Source organism: Ailuropoda melanoleuca, chromosome 11, assembly GCF_002007445.2.
Source record: "Ailuropoda melanoleuca isolate Jingjing chromosome 11, ASM200744v2, whole genome shotgun sequence".
In the NCBI taxonomy this organism is placed as follows: Eukaryota; Metazoa; Chordata; class Mammalia; order Carnivora; family Ursidae; genus Ailuropoda; species Ailuropoda melanoleuca.
In genome coordinates, this window is record NC_048228.1 from 26,735,029 (window position 1) to 26,757,142 (window position 22,114).

Below are 22,114 nucleotides of genomic sequence, written 5' to 3' on the forward strand. Positions count from 1 at the left end.
ACTTTTGTGAGTAAAGGCAGGAAAACTTCATATCACTCTCCCCTGCCCCACTGTTTATATTAATAATTAGTTATAGCTTTGTTTGATGAAGGTTTATCTTTATAAGCCTGATTTTTATAAGGCTGATTGCATCATCAGTTGCAAGAGTAGGCAACATGCATGTGACTTTCGCAGGAAAAGAATGCTCTGAGTTTCACTGCTACGTTTTAACCACATGGAAAAAAATCTCAACTGTAGAATAACTTAGAGGTAAAGGGGGAGGAGCAGCGGGAGAGTTTATGACCGTTTCAAACGGGCTTATAGGTGCCTGTAGTCCTCCGGAGATTGTGCCAGGAGTTTGAACTGAGCGTGCTCTGCGGAAGCCACACGTGCAGTAAGGGGGACATTTTGCCCTCACTTTTAGCCTCTCCTGAGCACTTCACTGGTGTGGTTACGTTGTAGAAATGAATCAGAATACCTTGGAATTTCTAACAAATTTTAAACAAATATTTGTTTACCAGTATGTGCGCTGCTCTTCGTGGGCTGGGGAGATAGATTTTGTCCCTGTCTTCACAGAAATTATACTCCAGTTGGTGGGCAAAATGCTAAACTAACATTAGGGGTTAAATGAAAACACCAACTGCCATACCTGGAGACCAACTGAGTGTCAGTCGGTAGCAAATAATTATCTCCTGTCCCGTTCTGATGGTGAATAATGGTGGCGTGGAGCTACTGTATTCAGGAGCTTTATGAAAGTCATCCTGAATTCCGTATAAAAAAAGCGCCTTGATTGGGTTTTGATGTCTGTGCATGGTGAGGGAGAGAGACATAAGGGCCCATCCATGTACAGTAATTACAAGTTATAAATCTTAGAATATCTGGAACTTCAGAAAAAAATTTCATTTTATTAATTCAAATACTGAGTAGTAAACTATGTAATAGGTGCTTGTGAGTAAAATACACACCATGATGGCCTTCATGGCTTCATGGCTTTGTCATTGCGTGAGTGTGTGTGTGTGTGTGTGTGTGTGTGTGTGTTTTAAAGGTGACTTGAATTTAGGGATGCCTGGGGGGCTCAGCGGTTAAATGTCTGCCTTTGGCTCAGCTCATGATCCCAGGATCCTGGGATCAAGCCCCACATCAGGCTCCCCCCACATCAGGCTCCCCCCACATCAGGCTCCCCACATACCCAGCTCCCCGCTCAGTGGACTCTCCCTTTGCCTGCCATTCCCCCCGCTGTGCTCTCTCTGTCAAATAAATACATGAAATCTTAAAAAAAAAAATAATAAAGTTGACTTGAATTTGAATTTTGGTAATAAGTGCTCTCAAATCCAATTCAAATTTTTTGAAACACACATGCACACAAGTTAGATGACAAATTCCAGTGAAAGCCACCGGAGTCTGTTTAGGGTGTGGGTATTTGGGGGTGTTCTGGTAAATAAGGGGGAGAACACTTTGATAAAAAGAATGAATTAATTGAAGGAGAAAAGGGAGAAAAGGGAAAAAAGGTGAATAATATGCAAGGACCAATAACATGGAGTAGAGGATTCAAGTAAATAAATCTTGACAGGTAGGATTGGAATATGACTTCATTTCAGACATTAAAAGTTCTTAAATTCTGGACATTTATTGCTTTATCTTGTGGGCTGTGAAAAAATATTGGAATTATTTGAGCAGAGGAGTGATGTGGGCAAAGCCAGACTTTCTATCTCATCAGGTCCTATAAAGATAGATGAAGTATCCTAAATGTTGTAGATAAATATAATTTATTGACTACCTACTATGGGACTTTTTATTTCAAAGCTTTTACTGCATGCAATCATTAAGTTTTAATAAACTAAGTATCACCTGGGTATAAATACATCTCTGTTACGATGAATTATATTAAAATTCAGATGTGCTATAGTGAAATAGTGTTAGTGCTATGGGCTTTTTAATAACTTATAATTTGGGAATATCTATCAAATGTACAGTTTTGATTAAAACAGAGATTTTTAAATGTTCTTTGAAACTCTAGACTTCCATAGAAATGCTTCAGGAAATCTCCTAAGATTCATTTGGCGGTTTTTGGATCCTGACTGCAAGTTGTCATCTAGAATCCCTAGTACGAAAAGTTTTCTTTCGTCAAAACAGCATTAGTTATTCTCAACAACTTCTTAGTTACTTGTAACTTGTATTATAATGTATACGAACTTGTAATTTACACGCCTGCTTTGGACACTTAATGTATATTTGTGCTTCTTATTAAAATTTCATTCGAACAAAAAATAATGGTTTTGCTACCAAAAACGTGCGGAAATTGCTGGAGTGAAACAGGATTCTAGGCTGAGTTACCAGTCCTTTCTCTATCACATTTGCACATTTCACATATGTCTATTGTTCATTGGACAAATGTTATTTGCAAGGCTACTGTACCAATTATTCACCTAGCCCTTCTCAGCTTCCTTTCCACCCTCCCTTGTTCTCCTTTGCATCCCAGCAGGCTAAAAGCCTACAAACTACCCTTCTAGACTCCCTTGTCAGCGGCTTCCAGTTAGGTTCTGCCAACGGGAGACATTAGTAGGAGTTTGGAAGACAAAAGAAAAAAGGAAGCTTGCCCCTGTCGCTTCCCAGCCACAGGAGCCACCTCCCAGGGTGGCGCACGGCAGGGCGAGCAGCGCGGCTCAGACAAGGGCTTCTTAGAGCAGAAGCAGCAGCACCTCCAGTGGGACGAGCGCACGAGTTTGCTCCTGGGTCCCCTGCAGCAGACGTGATGCACTTCCAACAGGTCAGAGCAGGAGTGAGCGCAGGCTCCTGGCTTCCGCGTGGGGGCAATGGCAGTTCCCTGTCTCCGGGTAATCTCCTCTCCGTATTCTTTCACCAGCCCCAACTTTCCTCTTTTAGCTCTTACAGCTCTTCTAACTCCCTGTAATGAGTTCCTGACATTAAATTCCTCTCTCCAGGAAATACCTTCTTTTTCCTGACTGGACATTGACTGATGGACTAATTATGTGTTCGAGCAAGATGGTGCACTGGGGCCATTGGTGAGTCAAACAGGCAGAAAGCCAGACTTCATAGAATGAGAGGAAACATTGAACTTCAGTGTAATCTTTTTTTCTGTTATTTTTTCCAAGATTTTATTTTTAAGCAATCTCTACACCCAACGTGGGGCTCAAATTTATAACCCCAGCCAACTGTCTCCGCTCCTATTCCCCACGCCCTTAAAATTTTAAATATTGTTTACAGGTCACTATCCTCTGTTAGAGTATAAACTCTATGTGGGCAATGAACCCTACTAGTCCTTTTATTTGTAGAGCCTGTCACACTGGCAGAGACCTAAAGGTACCCAAAGACAGCTTTCTAGTTGGATCCACGGAAGTGGTAAAGACGCAGGGTCAATGTCCTCAAGAAGTTTATATTTTCATAGGGAGAGGCAACCCATTTATCTTTTACTTCTCTTCCACTCTTCCTTCTTCCTTGTGCTTGTGATCTGTTTAGTCTCATATTGTATTCTTACGGGCCAAAATATTGAGAAAAATGGGAAAGAAATAACAGAAGAGCAGTATTGCAGGTCAGAAAAAATAGCATTGCATTTTAAATCTCTGTGTAGATTATTTCTATCTCATTGGAAGAAAGAGCACAGAACTTGTGGAACAAAGCCCCTTTTTTCTAGATTTTCACAAAATGCCAAGATATGAAGCTTCCCTTTTATGATGTGAACTCAAACTCATCTTGTATACTGGTTTGACGGTATGTTTTGCGTTCTCTCTAATCCCAGGAAGAGCGGGGATGGTTGAATGTATATTATTCTTATTTGGCTGGGTGGTGAAATTTACATCAGTGATGTTCACTGTAAAATAAAGATTTGGTTATTTTAACTACTATGTTGGAGAATCTATTAAAGGAAAAATTCTTCATTTTCTTGGCTAGATGGACAGATCCATGAGAGATTTCAAAAGTTATTTCCCATTGTGTTCTAGCTGTTGTAGAAATCATTGATATTTAATGAGGATAAGGATATTATACAGTATAATCCTTCAGGTATTCCATGTTAGGTATAATTGTGGTGACATAACAAACAAAAAAGGTGATGTGAATTCATCAACAGGGTATTTTTTTCCAACTACGGGGCAAGAATATGAGCCAAAAAATATCATTTGTTCTTGTCATAAACCTTCTTACGCCTCTGCTCGTTTTTATCACACATTTGGCTATTGCTCTTTGCTTTTCTGTGTTCTTTTAGCACATGTTGGTTATTGGCTATTGTTTATTTCACTATGTGCTTTGCTCGGCTTAGGTTTAGAAGCCAATATACCCATAAGAAGTTGCCTTCAAAAATGATTCTTTTTTTATCCTGACTTTACCTTTAGTGGAATTTCTTAGGAGTTGTTACTCCCATTCAGCCAGTTTAGAAACAGACAGTTCACCACTACTGCCTCCGTGGTTGTTTTTTCCCTCCTCCCCCACCTTTAAAAAAAATTGTTAGACGTCCTCATTTATAAAGCTCCATCATAATTCCCCTTACTCTTGCTGAACGCTTACAGGTTTAGCACATTACACCTCCCTGGGAGATGCAGAAAACACATAGATTGTTTGTTTTCACAATCTCTAATTGAAGGGTTGAGAGGGAGGAATTTGGAGGGGGAGGGACTTAAGACAGATGAAACTGCTGGGGATTTCTCATGTTAGATCACAACTGTTGGGGTTCTATACCCTGGAATCTGAGCTGGTTGCCTTGTTTTCTCCAGACTAGATGATGGAGAAAAAAGAAATGGCTCTGGTAGTACTACACTTAATAAACATTTACACTTTATTTATGGGTTCTAGTGATATTTTAAGTAAAGTTAGTACAGGGAATTCCATTTCCTCAACAACGAAGTCAGAGTGGCTTGGTTTCTTGTGCTTTGGACTTTCTCTCTTCTCATAATTCCGAAGTGCAGTTACAGGTCCCATAAAAATGTACCTGTCGGTTGGCATCTCTAAAACAAAATAAGCAGGCAGGAGAAAGTGCCTCAAAGAGAGTTTCCGCATGTGCTATGTAGGAACCTGGTGCCGAGGAGTATATCCACGCTTAATCAGTTCAATTTCCACGAGCATTTTTTAGTTCAATAAATAAGTAGAAAAATTAGTGCTTCTTAAGGAGAGTGGGTCACGTGCTGCCACCCCCAACACACACACTTTTTTTTTTTCAAACAATTGCGTCAATATCACTATAAATAAAGTGCAGCCAGATTGGGGTGTTTTAAAGGCAGCTTCCTGACGACCTGAGGGTTACCAGCCTTATGCCTCTTTTTTGATGTTTCCGGTGTGGAGCCACACACCCCCGATTGTGTGCCGTGGCCTCACACGCCTCCAGAGAAGGCCCGACCAGCAGTGGGGCGCTGGAGGACGGCTGTCAGGTGGCTGTGCTGTGTTAAGTGAACTGTGCAGGAAAAGAAGAAAAGAAAAGGGAAAAAAAGAGTTATATGCCAGTTCCTCAACCTTTGCTAGGCTGACAGCCTCCCAAGGCAACCGAGCTAAAGGCGGCCGAAAAAACGGTGCGTGTGGGTGAGGCCCCTCCTGGTGGCCCACCTCACGGGGATTTGAACCCAGCCTCGCTGGGTGAACTGCCAGAAGAGGTATATATGGGTTACAGGCCCCCCGCCTCTCCCCCATTCACGGTCACAACGATAATACTGTCCTAATAATGATGAAGCCCCTCAGCTCGTTGGGCCCATGTCGCACCTCGGTGTGTTGGGCTGGAACAGCTTCCTGTGAGCACTAGCCTGAAAACAAAGAGGGAAACAACCAGAATCAAGAGACTGGCGCCGTGGGCCCTGGACTCAGCTCAGACCTAAGCCTCTTTGCACTGTGCTGGGCTGCTGGGTCCGAAGAAGGGAGGTATTCATCAATGGGGGGGGGGGCACGGAACTGTAATGAACCACTATCTCGCCCATTTTTATCTCCAAATACCTATACAGATACAAATATAAATAACGGCATGATATCATTGTATGATGGTGATAACATTAATTTGTGCAGTTTTCTGAGAGAAAGAAAGAAAGATCACTCATGCAATCATTTTAGTGTGAATAAATTATATGGAAAAGGACTACATACAAATGTGTTCTTATCTAACATGGGAAAATGACTTGGCTTTCAGTATATTATGACTCTTGTATTTTCTCTTTCACGCATAGTAAAAATATAAACACAATTGGGTTACAGAACTCTGAGATTTCTAAAGTTCATTTCTAACCTGCTACCCTTCCCCAAATAACACATCATTAGCGTTTAAATACAATACCTTCCTCCCAACTCTAAATAGAAGTTAAAAATAACATTTCGCTCCTGAAAGCCTTAAATTCCATCTTGTTTCTCATCAGCCTTCTGGAGTGACTATACAAGGTTACACAGACCTGACTGATTTATGAATATAATTTTTGTTTTAATTGAAACAGCAACATTTAGGTTCCACCTTAACAGTGCACCTTAAAAGATTATCTCGGTTATTTCACAGGCACCGAGCCGGCACTAATAGTCCACGGCAGATATTGAAAAGCAGCACAGGGCCAGGCAGATCTATTAGAAATTCCCATCCACGCGCCTCATACATATTGATTTCTGACACCAAGCAGCAGTGAAAGCCCCCGTGGGAATAATATATTTAGCAGGGTTCGCTGCGAGGAGGTCACAGAGTGCATACAGATTAGCTTCAGAGGACCAAGGCACTAGTGTTGGAGCCAAATGCTAGATTTTATATCATTTTAATCTGAACTTTTATAATCCTTTTAGTTCTTCTTTCTCTGGATGGCAGAGCGAAGGCTCCTTCACATGTATCATGCATCTTCTTCTTTATTCCTCCTATAAATGTGCAAACGCTGTTGTAATGGGGAGGAATGTTCCTTTGGCATAAGCAGCAGAGCCCCAACCAGATTTGCTTTTATAAACGGTGGTCAATTCAGATGAAGACATCTTTATTTAAAGATTTCTTTCCGTGGGGGAGGGAAGATCACAAATCTGTATCTTCAGTTTTAAGATATAAGCATCAAACCTGGTCTTATTAAAGGAACCATTCCTCCCCTCCCCCATCTCTGACACTAGGGCTTAATTGAGCAGAAGTTGAATTTATACTGTTACGTCTACGAAAACAAAAATCTAAACATTTTTTTAATTACCTTTCTGATGGGTAGGGAATGCCTGCTCATTATGCAAAGAAGTGTTGTGACTGTATCAGATGAAGGTGTCAGAGGAGAGTCAAACGGGCATTTTGGAGACTGGAGAGATGCCAGCAGTGGGAAAGGAAAGGTTAGAGGGGACACACTTTGACAGAAGGGTGAAATACATCAGACAACAAAGGGAAATAGGAGGTTTCACTCAACAGACACAAAGGCGTATTGTCTTCCTCTAGACTGCATTTAAATTGTAGGTGTTCTATAAAAAGTTCCCATGATTACTAATAATCGGAAAAAAATAACTACATCTGTGAAGTGCCTTTTGAATAGACTTATTTTCTCTGGCATCCCAAACAAGCATAAAAGACGGAAAAAAAAGAAAAAGAAAAAGAAAAGTGTGGGGATGAGCAATCAAGACCTATCCTTGAAAATATAACAATAATTACAAGAAAAAGGTGAATTTGAGTTTTGTTTTTATTAATAAAGATTTGTTTTACCAATAAGGAATAATTAAAGTATCCAATTAAGACCTGGAATTTTGCCTGTCAGATTAGCTAGCTAAAATATGTCAAACGTTCAGATTCATTTTGCAGGACTGTCTCTAATGATATACATTAATTTTTATTTTACTTTCTGATATGTTCAAGCTGAGTGCAAGCCGTAAAAGAGAGCCATTACGTTTGGAAAGGGAGACAAAAAAGAGAAATAAAATCTCAAACACAATTTTAAAAACTTGGGAAGTTGTATGAAGATCTGCTTTGGGCAAATACCCCCTGTCAGGAATGCTTGGCTATATTGTGGCCTCAAAACCAGACTTAGCCAAAACATTTTACTTCCTAATTTGGCTTCTTTGTGGAATTAACACATATACTGAAAGAACAAACAATGCTTCCTCTTAGCTACTGGAGAAACTATAAGATGAAGTAGTACCTGGGTGCTGAAAAATCCGAGAGCCTCTCGCTCAAATCGGTGTGGTCTGAAGAGATTGTACTAAAACACTCAGATTAAAGGAAACAGGTGTAGGAATTCCAGAGGGAACTGGATCAGCTAGCTAGTTGACAAAACTAAAGGAATGGGACTCTGCAGAAGTTTCAAATTCCTTCCTTCGGAAAACAAGAGAGCGTGTATTCACTCCACGAAGTTGGTTTAATTTTAAACTGCTATATCACAAAACAGCATGTTTGGTATAATTAAGTTATTTTTGCAGGTGCTGATGACAGGGTACATGATCACCAATTTAAAAAGTCCAAGGTAGACTTTGACCGGACACTAAATCATGTCTTGGGTCAGGTATCCCCCTTCCTCGGTGGCAGTGGCCGCTCCCTTTTTTGGGAACTCTGCAGTTTCCACCAACTTCCAGAATCGATGGCTGTCAATCTGGGCATGCTCTTGGGCTGAGGGAGAGGTCTCCTGGTTAGAAAAAGAGAAGCGGGCCATCTTGAACCTAGGAGCCTGAAAGAAGCCTGGAAGAAAGCAAGGACAGGCTCAGGACTGGGTGCAAATCTACAGAGAAAGCCAGAGACCCGTGTGGGAGTGAGCGCCGTTCTCACTGCGCTGGGGAGAATCCATCCCCGCACGTGATGACCAGGAGACCTGGCCTATGGTATCCCCCACTGTCCCCAGTTGTCAGCACTTTTCTTAAGTTCCTTGCACATGAGTGTGAGTCCATAAATATTAGGTGACTTGAAAGAACGATATTAAATAAAAATTATACTTGGGGCACAGAAACCAAAATATAACTGGCAAAAAAAAAAAAAAAAAAAGCAAAAATAACCAGTCATTCATCCAGCAGCTCTGTCTTTAAGGTGTCCCTCCATTCTCCCTTCCTGCTCCTGCTCGGTCCTTGGGAACTGCCCCTGTAGTGGGAGACTGATGAAGCTGTTCATTTTTGCCTGGAGGGGGAGGGGCCCATTTCCCCTCAGAAACAAGCTAACATTAGTCCAGGGACAAGGAAGCACAAATATCGATGGTTGATCTCCGGAATTTGACTGGAGTTCCACTGCCCAGGTGTCACTTAACAATTTACATTCCATTTTTCATCCTGAGTCCACACTACATATCTCTCTGTCATATAATCCCATCTGGCACCCAGCCCTGCTAGCTATCTGTCCTGATGAAAGTTTAAAAATTGAACATTTCTTCCACTTGCAGCTCTGAGCTTGTTTTAGTAGATGAATTGCTCATGGGAGAGGTGACCTGTTAAATTCAGAAGAAGGACCACAACGAAAGAACCATCTGAAGACCAACCCTTAGGCATTCTCCCTCCACCAGGTCAGTAAAGCTTCCCCCTACTTAAAAGGCCTCACGATGTTGCATTTATTTTTATTACAAATATTGGTGAAACTCTGCCAGCAGCCGAGGGGAGGGGCTGAAGCCGCTCTCAGGGTTTGTGAGCTCCTTTGGTTTCCCACCAGCATTTAACCCCTGGTCAGACCAGAGGCTTCGTTCTTGTGGCCATCATTTGTAGCGTCTGGGTGACTCAGAAACTCTCCTTGGGCTTAGCAACAGCAGAATGCAGGTGTTGGGAAAGCGTTTTCCCATGGGGAGAAAATTCAGAGTTCTTGTTCACTTACTATTCTATGTAATCTTGGAAATCCTGAAGGAACAGGCACCCTAATTTTAATTATGCATATGAAAACTTCACCTAAGTCCAAAGAAGCTGGGTGGTAGCATTTTTTGGATGATTTTTTGAGAATGTAATCCCTGATCCTTACATAGTCAAGAGCATAGAAGTAAAATAGAAATGATGTGATGTGGTTATTCCTAAAATTAAGTTGGGTTTCCCATTTGCCTGGCTGGGTCAAATATTTTCTTTATCTCCACGAAGAGCTTAAAAATAATGGGCAATGTGTGTAAGGAAATAAAATGTGAAGGGATTATAAACCACGAGCATAAACTGTGTGTGTGGTCTACAATTCCAAATTCTGACAATGTCCACAGTGTAAGAGTAAGATGCAGAGAGAATATACAGATGCCTTTGTGAGCAGGAAACAGGGAAAAAGTCCCTTTTAGTTGGGGGCAAAAATATGCATTTACTTTCAGTAGCAGTAGACACACTCAAATCCCTGCTGAGCGCTGGGGACGGGTTGGATGAGCTGTCTAGAAAGCATTTTCGCTCTCTTTATAATGTTAGAAATCCTCGGACTGCATTGTGCATTGCAATGCAAGGATTCTGCAGTGTAAGAGCACATCAGGGCATTGAGAAAGGCTTAATGTGTTCTCATTAGAGGAGGATGGGGGAAGGGGGAGGGAGAGGCGCCTTGGGGGATGGAGCTGAGCTCGACCACTCTGGGAAGCATTACAATTTTGTGCCTTCTCCCTTCAACTCCCTCAATCCCCTAGCTTTACACAGCTCTTTCACAGACAGTTCAGTCCAATGCCTCCCAAGCCTCCTGTAAAGAGAGCCCTGTTGTATATCCTTGCTTACAGTTTAACAGTTTGTTTGCTTGAGCCTTTTAAATTTTTTCCCCCCTTTCTGGGCTGCCTCCATAAAACTTCTTTTTTTACATTCACTTCTGATCAGATGAAAACTAGAAAGCAAAAGAGGGCAATCTGATCAATGAAAGAAAATCTAGATGCTTTTAGAGTTATTAAGCTCCACAGAGCTGCCAGCATGGGAAGTCCAGGAGGAGTGAAGTGGGCTTTATAATTGAGAGTCTTCGTAGCTGGTTTGATAACGGTAATCTTCCAGACTAATTTATTTAATTTTCCCCTCCAGTTAGCTGCTTTTCTAGAAGAAATCAAATACAGGTTTCTTTCTTTTTCTTTCTTTTTCTTTCTTTCTTTCTTTCTTTCTTTCTTTCTTTTTTTCTTTCTTTCTTTCTTTCTTTCTTTCTTTCTTTCTTTCCTTCTTTCAGAACATTTTATATATAATTTGGGGGTTTTAAGTTAGAAACAAAAATGTCCACTGCCTCTTAGCAGCATTTCATCTTGTGATGAGCTAGGTCATGCATCCCAGAGTCAAGGAATAAGTTGAAGGTAAGGTCCCTCAGGCATAAAATGTTGAAAATAGCTGGGCACCCCTTGTGTTCATTCACCACTGTGCCTCCTAGGAGGACCATTGGAATTTTGTGCTATGGACACACAGCTAGCCTACTGTCTTATGCCATGGGTTTCCCAAATAGACTAAATAACCACAGGAAAGTGTACAATCTACTCCAAGCCATTTCCTATTTCAATTTTGAAATCTTAACTTACTCTGAAAATTTCCTTCTTATAACTCTAGAAATACAAATAATATGTATTCTAAGAGAGAAAACCACCAGCCTAGCTAGACCTTAGTGATTATACTGAAACTGTGATCTTTGCCACCTGGCTTTGTGAGGTTTGCTTTGATGAGTTTCCTAAGTAGCATCTCATAAGAATTACAGTTATTATTACTGATTATGCTGAAAAATAAATAGTTCCCAGCATTTATTTCTTATAAAAAGATCTGGAAAAACTATTAGTCAATCAATGTGTATTTCACATTCAGTACCCTGGGATTTTCTTCTTGCAATCCATCTAAGATTTTAGTTTGGGGAGAAATTAACTAAGACATGTTTGGTTTGGTTTTGGGGGATGGAACAGGGGTGGCAATTGATTCCAAGCTAAAAGATAGAGTGGTGAAAATTTCAGACAAAATTCGAGCCCTATTAGATATGATTGGACAACTGCTCAATTAGATGTTTGTGGAAAAGAATACAAACATTTGTTTAGAAAGGAACCACCAAGTCGGCTGGCTGTTGACCATAGAAACATCATTTCGAAGTTTTCTGAAGGATAGCCATTTTGTATATCTTATTAAAACAGTTAAATAGTATCACAGTATGTGGGGTAACTAATACTTTATACAATGTGTGTACCCCACTTATACAGTGTCACCAAAACAATGCCATACATACAGCTGCCATTAGATCGATAAATAGAGTTGGAGCGCATGACATTAGGGTTATGCATTGTGTATTGCCTCTTGAACTTTTCTAATTGCATATTGCTATGTGTTAAATACGTCAAATAGGAATATCTTGGGACTTTTAATAAAATGGATTTCATAGTTTTTGCCAAAATAAATGTTGACTAATTTTTACGTATTTACTGCTAACTGAAAATAAAAAATTAAATTCATTTTCCTTCTTATTCTAACATTGCCCCTCAAATTATAATCTGATTAGATTTTAATTCTCATTTGAAATTAAGCAATTATTTTTTCGTCCCTATCCCACATTTTCGGAGAAGGTGTCAGTGATGGTGTGGCACAGCACTTTTTTATCTTGTTATCTTAACCAAAATAATAAATTAAGTAATACTTTGGACAAATAAGTGAACGACTAATGTACATATTTATCTTTGCTTGGAAATTCTTCGGGGCTGGTTGTTCATTTATTATCCATTGGTTCAATGTGAAAAGGGGGATTTATTTAATTTTAATTGCCTTATAATGGTCATAATGAGTTAGCATGTATTGAGTATCAGGTTCTATGGCAAGATTTTAAAAATGTGATTTTATTTAGCCTCTGTACAGTGCCATGTGGTAATACTGTGACTATTCCAATTTTAAATTTGAGGAAACTATGGCATCACTAGATCAGATCATTTACCCAAGTTCATAAAGCTTGGAATCAAAGATGTCGGGATTCAAAGCAGGTCTGTTTGACTTCAAAGTTCTGTGCGTTATGTTATATTGGTTCTCTAAAGATTAGGAAATTTTGTAAATCATTGATTTTTGCTAGCCATTAGAGTGACTTTTTCTTCAGAAGGGAAACAGAATTTTATCACTGATTGAATGGAAGCTTTTAGCTAATCTATTTTCTTGGATAAGCCATTTATTTATTTATCCAAAATGTACAGAGCACCAATTGTCTGGGTAATGTCACACTGTTTCAGATATCTGCATGCCTCAAATTGAAGTGAATGGCATGAAAAGGGCCTGCCTTCATTGTGTTAATAGTCTACTAGGACATGGGATATAGTAATAAAACTAAACAAATAAAAAAAGAGATTGCTTTGTGGAATGATCCAGTTCGAAGGCAATAAAACAAGATGACACCACAAAAGGTCTGGGCAAGATCTCCCTAGATGGAGTGGTCAAGGAACAGTTCTCTGAGGAAAGTCCTCAGAGTGAGTAATCTGAATGATAAGGAACCAATCACTAGAGTCTGGAGGAGAAAGAAAAAAAGTGAACTGGAGGGCTTTGGGTCATAAAAGGAGAGTTATGACCCTGGGGGGTGGAGGTTGGGTTGGGGGAGATTATTTTGTAAGCCACCATAGCAACTGTGGATTTTATTTTAGGGACAATGGGAAACCCCTGAAGGATTTCATGCAAGGAAGGTAATGCATGATTTGTATTTATTATTATTATTATTAATATTATTATTTTTATTGGAAACGTTCACTATTGCTAAGTAAAAAATTCATTTTGGGGAGCAAAAAGATGGATTCAATACCAGAAAACAAAAGCTATATAGATTTTGTATACCTAAATATGCGAGTGTTGAATTATATATGATGCCATCATAATGGTATGTTAGACATGTTATGTTACCATCGATTGCAGGCAGTGGAATTCTAAGAGAGTAGAGCTTAGTTGTTAAGAATTTGGAGCCAAATTGGGGGTAGAATCCTTAACACTTTATAGCAGTGTGATCTTGGAAAGTTTTTTTGAAAAATGTATTCGTTTATTTGATAGAGAACATGCGCAGGAGGGGAGAGGAAGAGGGAGAGAGAGACTCTTCAGCAGACTCCCTGCTGAGCGTGGAGTCCGACGTGGGGCTGGATCTCACGACCCTGAGGTCACGATCCCAACGGAAACCAAGAGTTGGACCCTTAACCGACTGTGCCACCCAGGCGCCTTGATCTTGGAACTTTTATTAACTTCTCTGAATTCTAGTTTCTTCATTTGTAAAATCAGGATAACTGTAGACTCTATTGGCCCTGCCTCACTGGGTTGTTTGAGGTGTAAATAAATTTGTAAAACAAGAACAAAAACTTAAAACAGCTTTTGGAACCTTGTAAATACTAGAAAAGTGTTTGTTAACTCACATTAATTAAATACAATATAAATACACAGTTTCTCACCCCCCCCCGAGAACTGAAGAAGGCCTTTTAGAAAACTGTGAGATGGGTTTCTGTCCTGGTGCATCTAGACGTCTCCTTTCCTCAAGCTCTCTGAGTCCTAGGGGCCTCTTCTGCGTGCACCATGCTGATCTGGGCTGAGATGTTCTTTGTTATTTCAAGCCCCTCATTCCTATCTCTTAGCAGGTGCATTTGTTCTAAGTTCCCATTAAATGCCCAGTTCTTATCAGAGGCATTGCCATGGAGGCCTTGCTACCTTCCAATGGGCTGTGCAGAAATCTGGTTGCAGCTTCCCTCAGGACCCCAGAGATGGCAGTGAGGCCTTGCAGCCGCGGAGGGCCTGGGCACAGACTGAATCCTCAGCCAGCCCCCATGTCCTGCGGGGCCCCCCCCGCCCCCCGTTCTCTCCAGCAACAGGGAGGGATTTAGTCCTCCGGTAGTGGGCAGAGGACCTCTTTGAGCAGAACGATCTGATTAAAACAAATTTGCCTCTTGTCAGGAACTATTTAAAGCCTAAGATTATAGTGAGATTCCTTTTACATGTCACAATGTTACAGGAAATGATCATTTTTATAGACTATAGTGAGAAAAAGGGGCATAGCAGGTCAAGGTCTAAGGTGACCCATGCCGAGGACCTGGCTAACTCAGGTCCCTCCCGCCACCTGGAAGCTGAAAGGATCACAGGTGTGTGTAAGCGATCTGCAGCTCACCCGTGTATCCCAGCATGAGGGATGGAATACTCCAACCTACAGGATAAAATCCAAATCCTTCGGATTTCGATCTGTCTACCCTTCCGGGATAATTCCTAACCGTTCAATCCTTTAAACTTTCAGAGCCCTCGCTTTTTAATGACCTCTGAGCCTGTACTTCTTTAATTCTCTTTACTAGAATGCACCCCGCTTCATTTCTTCTGAATTGGCCCTTATCACCCTTCTGTCTCCTTCCCAGTGCCACTGTTTCCAGGAAGCGTCATGAAAGTCTTCTTTTCACTCACGTATGATCAAGCTGGCTGGGCGCCTTCATTTCATGCCCTCCAGCACCCTCCTTATTTGTCATGGCTTTAACACAGTGTCTTAAAACAAATATTCCCCCAGAGTGCAAATCTTATTTATGAGTAGGGATTCATTTTTGGGCCCCTTGAAAAACTGACACAGTAAACAGTAAGTGCTCAAATTATATTTGTTGAATGGAAACTTGGATGCCTTGACCCTTCCTTTTTAGACTTATTAATCACCTTCCTCAGTGAAGGAGCACAAGGATTTTCCATGAAATCACTTCCCGTCTGTATAAACTACATTCATGGTGTTGTTGTCGTTGTCGTTGTTATTTTATAAGTAAAGAAGCAGAGAGGGTAATGATGTGCCCCAGGTCCTGTAGAACAGGTGAAGGAAGGCCTGGGCCCCAGAAATCACGCCCTCAGATCCAGCAAAGCCAGGAATCCTCAGAACTTTAGCTGTAATGGTTTCACACACACAACAGTTATATAACTATTCTTTCAAATTACATTATAGTACACTTTTATATTGGGCAATAAAAAGAAACAGGGAAATAATAAGTATTTTAGTATATTTTTACCTGCTATCTGTTATTCCACTTTTAACATACTAATTAATGTAACTTTAATAATTAGTTTAAAATGATGACCATCCTTTGGATAGCTTCTAATTGGATTTGAGTATTTTATTTAACATTGGGAAATGCTTTTGGAATCCTGTTAAAAATACTTCCAGTTTTAAAATTCACAACCCTCCAAGTTTTAAGAAACCTACTTTTATCTTTAGAAACATGTGGAGATTGATTTATTTGAATCAAAGAACGGATAATTTTAAAGGATACCTCAAAAGCAGTGATTAGTAACTTTGCTTTTTAAAGTGTATTTTCTAATAAGTGGTTGTCTTAGTCAAGACATGTTCTGCTTAATTTTCTGACTTAGTGGAACATTGGCCAAGATTTTTCTCATCCTTTCCTTGTCTCAAATCTATTCATAGATACTAAAATGATGAGTATAGCCTTTCTGAAGATGAGAATTTCATATTTGGAGTCCAGATTTGAAACATTTATAGAATTAACTTTTTCAGACTTAGGAAATGTTTGATTTTGATATTATCTTTAGGGTGTAGGAATCAATAATGACATCAGTGGAATTTATAATTGGCCTGAAAATAAATTTGACTTAGATGAAAATGTCAAATTAGATATCATTATTTTTGGTTTATTTCTTGGCCAAAAAATAAATGTCACTTGCTGTTTAAGAAGCATCTGTATGCAAATATATTGAAAATATTTTTAATTTCTTAAGTAAATATCATTCTACGTTAGGTAGAAAACAATTAACATGATTCCCTTTATATGTCTATTTACTATTGTGCTGTCATTGAAGAATGGAATATAATCTTATTATATTGTAAGTTATTGCTTTTTGAGGTATGCGTTGATAAAATAAAAGCACAAAATATGGACAGAATTATTTCAATGATTTCAATTTACCAGACAACTCATCAAAATAACCACAATTTAATTTTTACCCATTCTATTTTTCTTTACTTGTATTCTTTAATTAAAAATAACCATCAAATAATAATAATAATAATAATAATAATCAACCTGTTGGAGAGTAAATCCAGACTGGGATGTGAAGCATATGATGCTTAAGGAACAGAGACATGAAAATGACTTCAGATGGTGTGAGTCTGTATCAAGAAAAGATGAGCCCCGATGACCTGATCAGTCATTCCCTAGTTATCAATATCATTTGCCATGGGAATAACCATTTAACCCAGTCCCCATTTATTTATTTTACAAGTGAAGTGAATATATTCATAAATACTCAAGTATTTGCTTTAATTTCCTCCTTTATTTGCTTGTAAGTAAGTTGACTTCTCTTTTTTACACTCCCTATCTAATCCCTCAGAAAGTTCTGCCAGCTTAACTTCAAAACATATGCAGAATCTGACCACTTTTCCCTCTCCACTTCTATCACTGTCGGCCATCCCCCTGTCATCTGTATCCTGGCCTAATGCAATGGCCCCTAATTGCTGTCCTCTTGTCCCACCTTTCCTTCCTTGCCTACAGACACGTCTACCTGGCATCCTGAATAATCCTTTCAAAACAGAAGTCAGCTCGTATTATTCCTCTGTTTTCCTTCCCCATCCTCTGTACTTGCTCAGAGTAAAATCCAAAATACGGTCTACAAGGTCCTGCATGTTCTTTTCATTAACTGACACCTGCCTACACACATCTTCCCCACTTTCCCCCTTGCTATCTCTCTTGTAGTCACATGGACCTCATTCTTTCTAGATCATACCCGGTACATTGAAACCTCATGGTCTCCTCTTTGCACATGCTGTTTCCTGAGTTGCACACAGCTATCTCCCTCACCTCCTTCCAGGGTTTGTCCAAATGTCTCATTCTCAGTACGGCTTTTATCAGGTACCTTTCTTTTTCTTTCTTTTTTTTTTTTTAAAGATTTTATTTATTTATTTGACAGATATAGAGACAGCCAGGGAGAGAGGGAACACAAGCAGGGGGAGTGGGAAAGGAAGAAGCAGGCTCCTAGCGGAAGACTTTGATGTGGGCCTCGATCCCATAACGCCGGGATCATGCCCTGAGCCGAAAGCAGACGCTTAACCGCTGTGCCACCCAGGCGCCCCATCAGGTACCTTTCTTAATTTTAAAAATATTTCCATCCCAATTAGGAGCTCTTATTCAATGCTTTATTTTGGTGCATGCCACATGTTGTATTCTAAGCTACTGTATTATGGGACGCCTGAGTGGCAGTCGGTTAAGTGTCTGCCTTCGGCTCAGATCATGATCTTGGGGGTCCTGGGATTGAGCACCAAGTCTGGCTCCCTGCATAGCAGGGAGTCTGCTTCTCCCTCTCCCTCTGTTTGTGTTCCCTCTCTCACTGTGTCTCTCTCTGTCAAATAAATAAAATCTTAAAAAAATGTTTAAAAAATAAACTATATTGTTTGCTTTGCTTACTCATTTTGTTTATGGTTTGTCTTTCCCCATAGAATGCAAACTTTATGAAGACAGGACTTTTGATCTGTTTTATATTTGCCTGAAATAAATTTAGTGTTTAATACCCACTGTTGAATAAATGAGTGGACATGTCAATGTAAAAGAGAAGACTTCAGAAAGTGAAAATGTCAGGGCTCCCGGGTGGCTCAGTAGGTTAAGCGCATCTGTCTTCGGCTCAGGTCATGATCCCAGGGTCCTGGGATCAAGCCCCACGTTGAGCTCCCTGCTCAGCAGGGAGCCTGCTTATCCCTCTGCCTCCACCTCCCCCCCCGCCCGTTCGTGCATCCTTTCTCTCAAATAAATAAATAAAATCTTAAAAAAAAAAAAAAGAAAGTGAAAATGCCTGACGTAGTTAGAACCCAATGATGTTTGTTGAATGAATGGGTTCCATGAACATTCTTTTGAAAGAATGGTTTGTGGAGAATTTTCTGTGAGTTGTTTCAATATGATTTTTAAATAATAATTATTTTAAAAAGCTGAGTATTAGAAATGAAAGTTTAGTTGCTGCCAGTCTTTCTGTAAACGTCTGTTTGTTACGGCTTGAATCAGGGAACATCGGGAAGATGGAAATGTGATTAATAACGCCTGAATTTTTTTTTTTCAGAAAAAACTGAAATGAGGGACTCTGATTTCCTAATCTGCTGCTGAAATTTGCTCTTTCTCGGATCTGGGGAAAAAAGAAACTGGCACACTTGCCTCCCTGCTGCTGCCGTGTTCAGCACGCTCACTTCCCGAGCTCCTGCAGATGAAAGTGTAATTGTGTGGAAGGTGAACTGATTGCAATTAACCTCAGGACTTACCCTCGGGCTGGGGTATTCTCCCTTCTTTTCTAGGAATGTGCCACCGGGCCATAATACATAGCTGATGAATACGTATATCATACAGGGAAACACATATATTATGGGATAAAGTACATAAATCATGTAGAAAAACATGCATTATACTGAGATGATCAAATTATAAATGAAGCACATAAATCATAAGATTACACTGTTGAATTGTATCAGGAAACATAAATTATATAGTGAAATCCCAGGGTCACTGGAGGGTTCACTGAATAATGAAATGAGCTCCTATAACTTAAGGAAAAGTGGAATAACTCGGTGAAAAATCCATTGTGCATTATGTTCAATATTCCATTTAATCCAATTTTATCTCCTAGGCCTCCTGTGCCCAAGAATCGAGGTGGCACACCAAGAGGGAGGGGACTACACAAACAGCAAATCAATATTGAGGGATAATGTACTCCAGCTATATTCAAAAATATAAACTTTCAAATATAGTGAACATCTGTAGCTGAATTCTCGAGTCCATGTTGGAAAGGATGGCAGTTCTAAGGTCAGCTACAAATATCAAAAGGGCAACGTCTTGTTCCAAAATGAAGAATGTCTTGAACCCAAGAAGATCCTAAAAAGAAAGAGATGAAATTAAGATTGGTTTGCTCTAAGTGTAGCTAAGCAATTGAAATTTGGATTGATTCATTGCATCAAATAATGAAGAACAAAAAACATTTATTTTAAATTATGCATATATAAAGACTTTGCTTACCTTCCCTTGGGGATCATTTTTCACATTTGACTTTGTTTTTTTTTTTCCCTTTACTTCTCTGTACCTTTGTTCATGCCTGTATTAATAGGATGAAAGGGAAGCAAAATGGAGAAGAGAATTCTTTAACTTAGTTTTGCTTTTTAAAGGAAAGTCACAAGCTGGTAGAGGCCATTCTGTGAGGCTTTAACAGAAGCCCGGGCAAAGAGACTTTCACACACAATACAGAACAATGATACAAATCAGATCAATCTCACAAAGTTTCTCAGTGCAATGTTCATCCACGTGAATTATGCTCTCACTAAAGCAAGGGCCCAGAATTCACATCCATTCGTAGCACTGGTGAGTTAGGGTTATGGTCAAAGCCTGGTGTACTGAGGGATTCCTTAGTCATAAACAAAGTGTTTGACCCCCTCTATTCCTCAGGGCAATAGAGAGCCCGAGCTAACTGAATTTATACAGTGGGAATTGATAGTTTATTGCTGACCCTGGAGGGGCAGGGGCACTGACTCACAACCTATTTCTGGCTTTTCTTGGCATTTGTTACTGCAGATAAAGGTAGATTGTGTCAAGATGTGCTGCTGGTCCTGGAATACAATCGTGTCAAAACACAAGTGCTAAATTATTTGAAGGGAAGCAATAAATTGGCACCCCCAAACACCCCCTGCCTTCCCTAAGCATCACATTTCGATTTCTCACTGTTACGCATGTTCAGTGCTGGTTTACACACCACCAAAGATGTTAAAAGATATATATCCTGCTAATCGTACATTAGTAATTGTGGAAGAAACTGAAGAGCTGAAGACACATAGAATTCCTTTGTTTTCAATGGCAGGTGAAATACAAAATATTAATAAAAATGTAATCTATAAAAATGTTTAGTTTGTTATCTGTACATTTGGCTTTGGCCTGCTAACCCAAACTGTTTGGTCCCCAAAACATCCATAAATGGTTAAATCTTCTCAATATACGTATAATCATTTTACTCTATGATCTATGTGTTTCATTAGTTGAGGTACACATTTTGCTATAATAAATGTGCTTCAGTAAATGATCTATGCATTTCTTTCTGAAATGTATGTGTTTCACTAGAAAAGGTATGTGTTCATCAACTATGAATAATGTTCCTAACGGCACCACATTATATTACCATGCTGGTATCAGCACAGCATTACACATCCGTTCCCCCCTGACCATGAGCTCCGCGTCCGCGGGAACACACATCAGCCCCTGTCACTCTCAGGTGTCGATGCTCACGTGCCTGAACTCTGCCGTCTTGGGAAACACAAATGGGAGGGGGGGATGGAGTCATTTTCGAGGTGAATATGTTTGTTAAATGAACAGGAAACAAGGGATTTTTCTAGGCCTGCCCTTTCATAACCCAGAGGAGGAAAAAACAATGTGACAAAACACAGTTGAGATTTTACTGTTTTTCATAGGCAAACTTCCTTCCATTTGCTTCAATTAGCATTACTTGGGTAACAAAGGGAAGAATGTAATTCCAAGTGAAACATTAAAACCATTTTTTTTTTTTTTAACTTATGTGACTGCTCTATCGAGATTCCACCCGGTTCCTGATTTTGGTGAATTGGCTTCCAAAATGAAGTAAAAGTGTCTTTATAGAGTGAAACAAATTAATTACTTTAAAAGTTAAAGACCTTATCTTTCTGTAAAAGATGTTGTTGATCACTCGTTGATGAGAGGTTCATGTTAGTGTATAATTCAAAGGGAAAAGAAAGATTTTTGTGGGTATAACAAAACATACAGTGATTTACTTCTCAACATATTGAAATTCAAACCAAGCAATTATCCGATTGAACTCACAACCGATTCTTTGTGGCCTCCAAGCTATCTGGGACTACTAACAAACAAACCTTTAGATTATCTGTGGAAATCCTTTCTTCCCCCAAGTGTATGAGTTTCTTCTGTCCAGCTGTCAAGGTTTTGAAATGTGCCTGATTCTTAGAGATGACCATTTATTTCAGAATTGTAACCTCTCTATGCCTTTCTTCATTGTGATATGCAGCATGTAATTCCATGCATACCATATCTGTGAATATTGTCATGAAACCACTGAATGACTTATAATCTGCTCTTCATGTAAATGTGCTAATTATGACAGAATCACTTATTTTTCACAGATGAAAACTAATGCTTTGTATATGAACTTTCCATTTAAAAATCATTTTTCAGTAAACACTGAAACTCTTTTACATATGACATCACATGATTTATTACACATGTCTCTATTTAGTGACCTAATTTTCTCTCTACTTTACATCTATCATTGCAGATATTTCTTTCATTTACACCTGCCTTTTACATTTTTTATTTACTGGAATGACTGAAACCTGGTGGTTATTTTTTACTATTATGGGAATTAG

The 22,114-nt window shown here is 39.5% G+C and overlaps 1 long non-coding RNA gene across 1 annotated transcript; it reads left to right on the forward strand.

Annotated features, from left to right (window-relative positions):
- The first annotated feature begins 2,920 nt into the window (after positions 1–2,920).
- Positions 2,921–21,758, forward strand: LOC117804396. Its single transcript, XR_004628770.1, has 3 exons — positions 2,921–3,002; positions 9,264–9,383; positions 18,790–21,758. It is a non-coding gene; the product is annotated as an uncharacterized LOC117804396 (long non-coding RNA).
- The last annotated feature ends 356 nt before the right edge of the window (positions 21,759–22,114 follow it).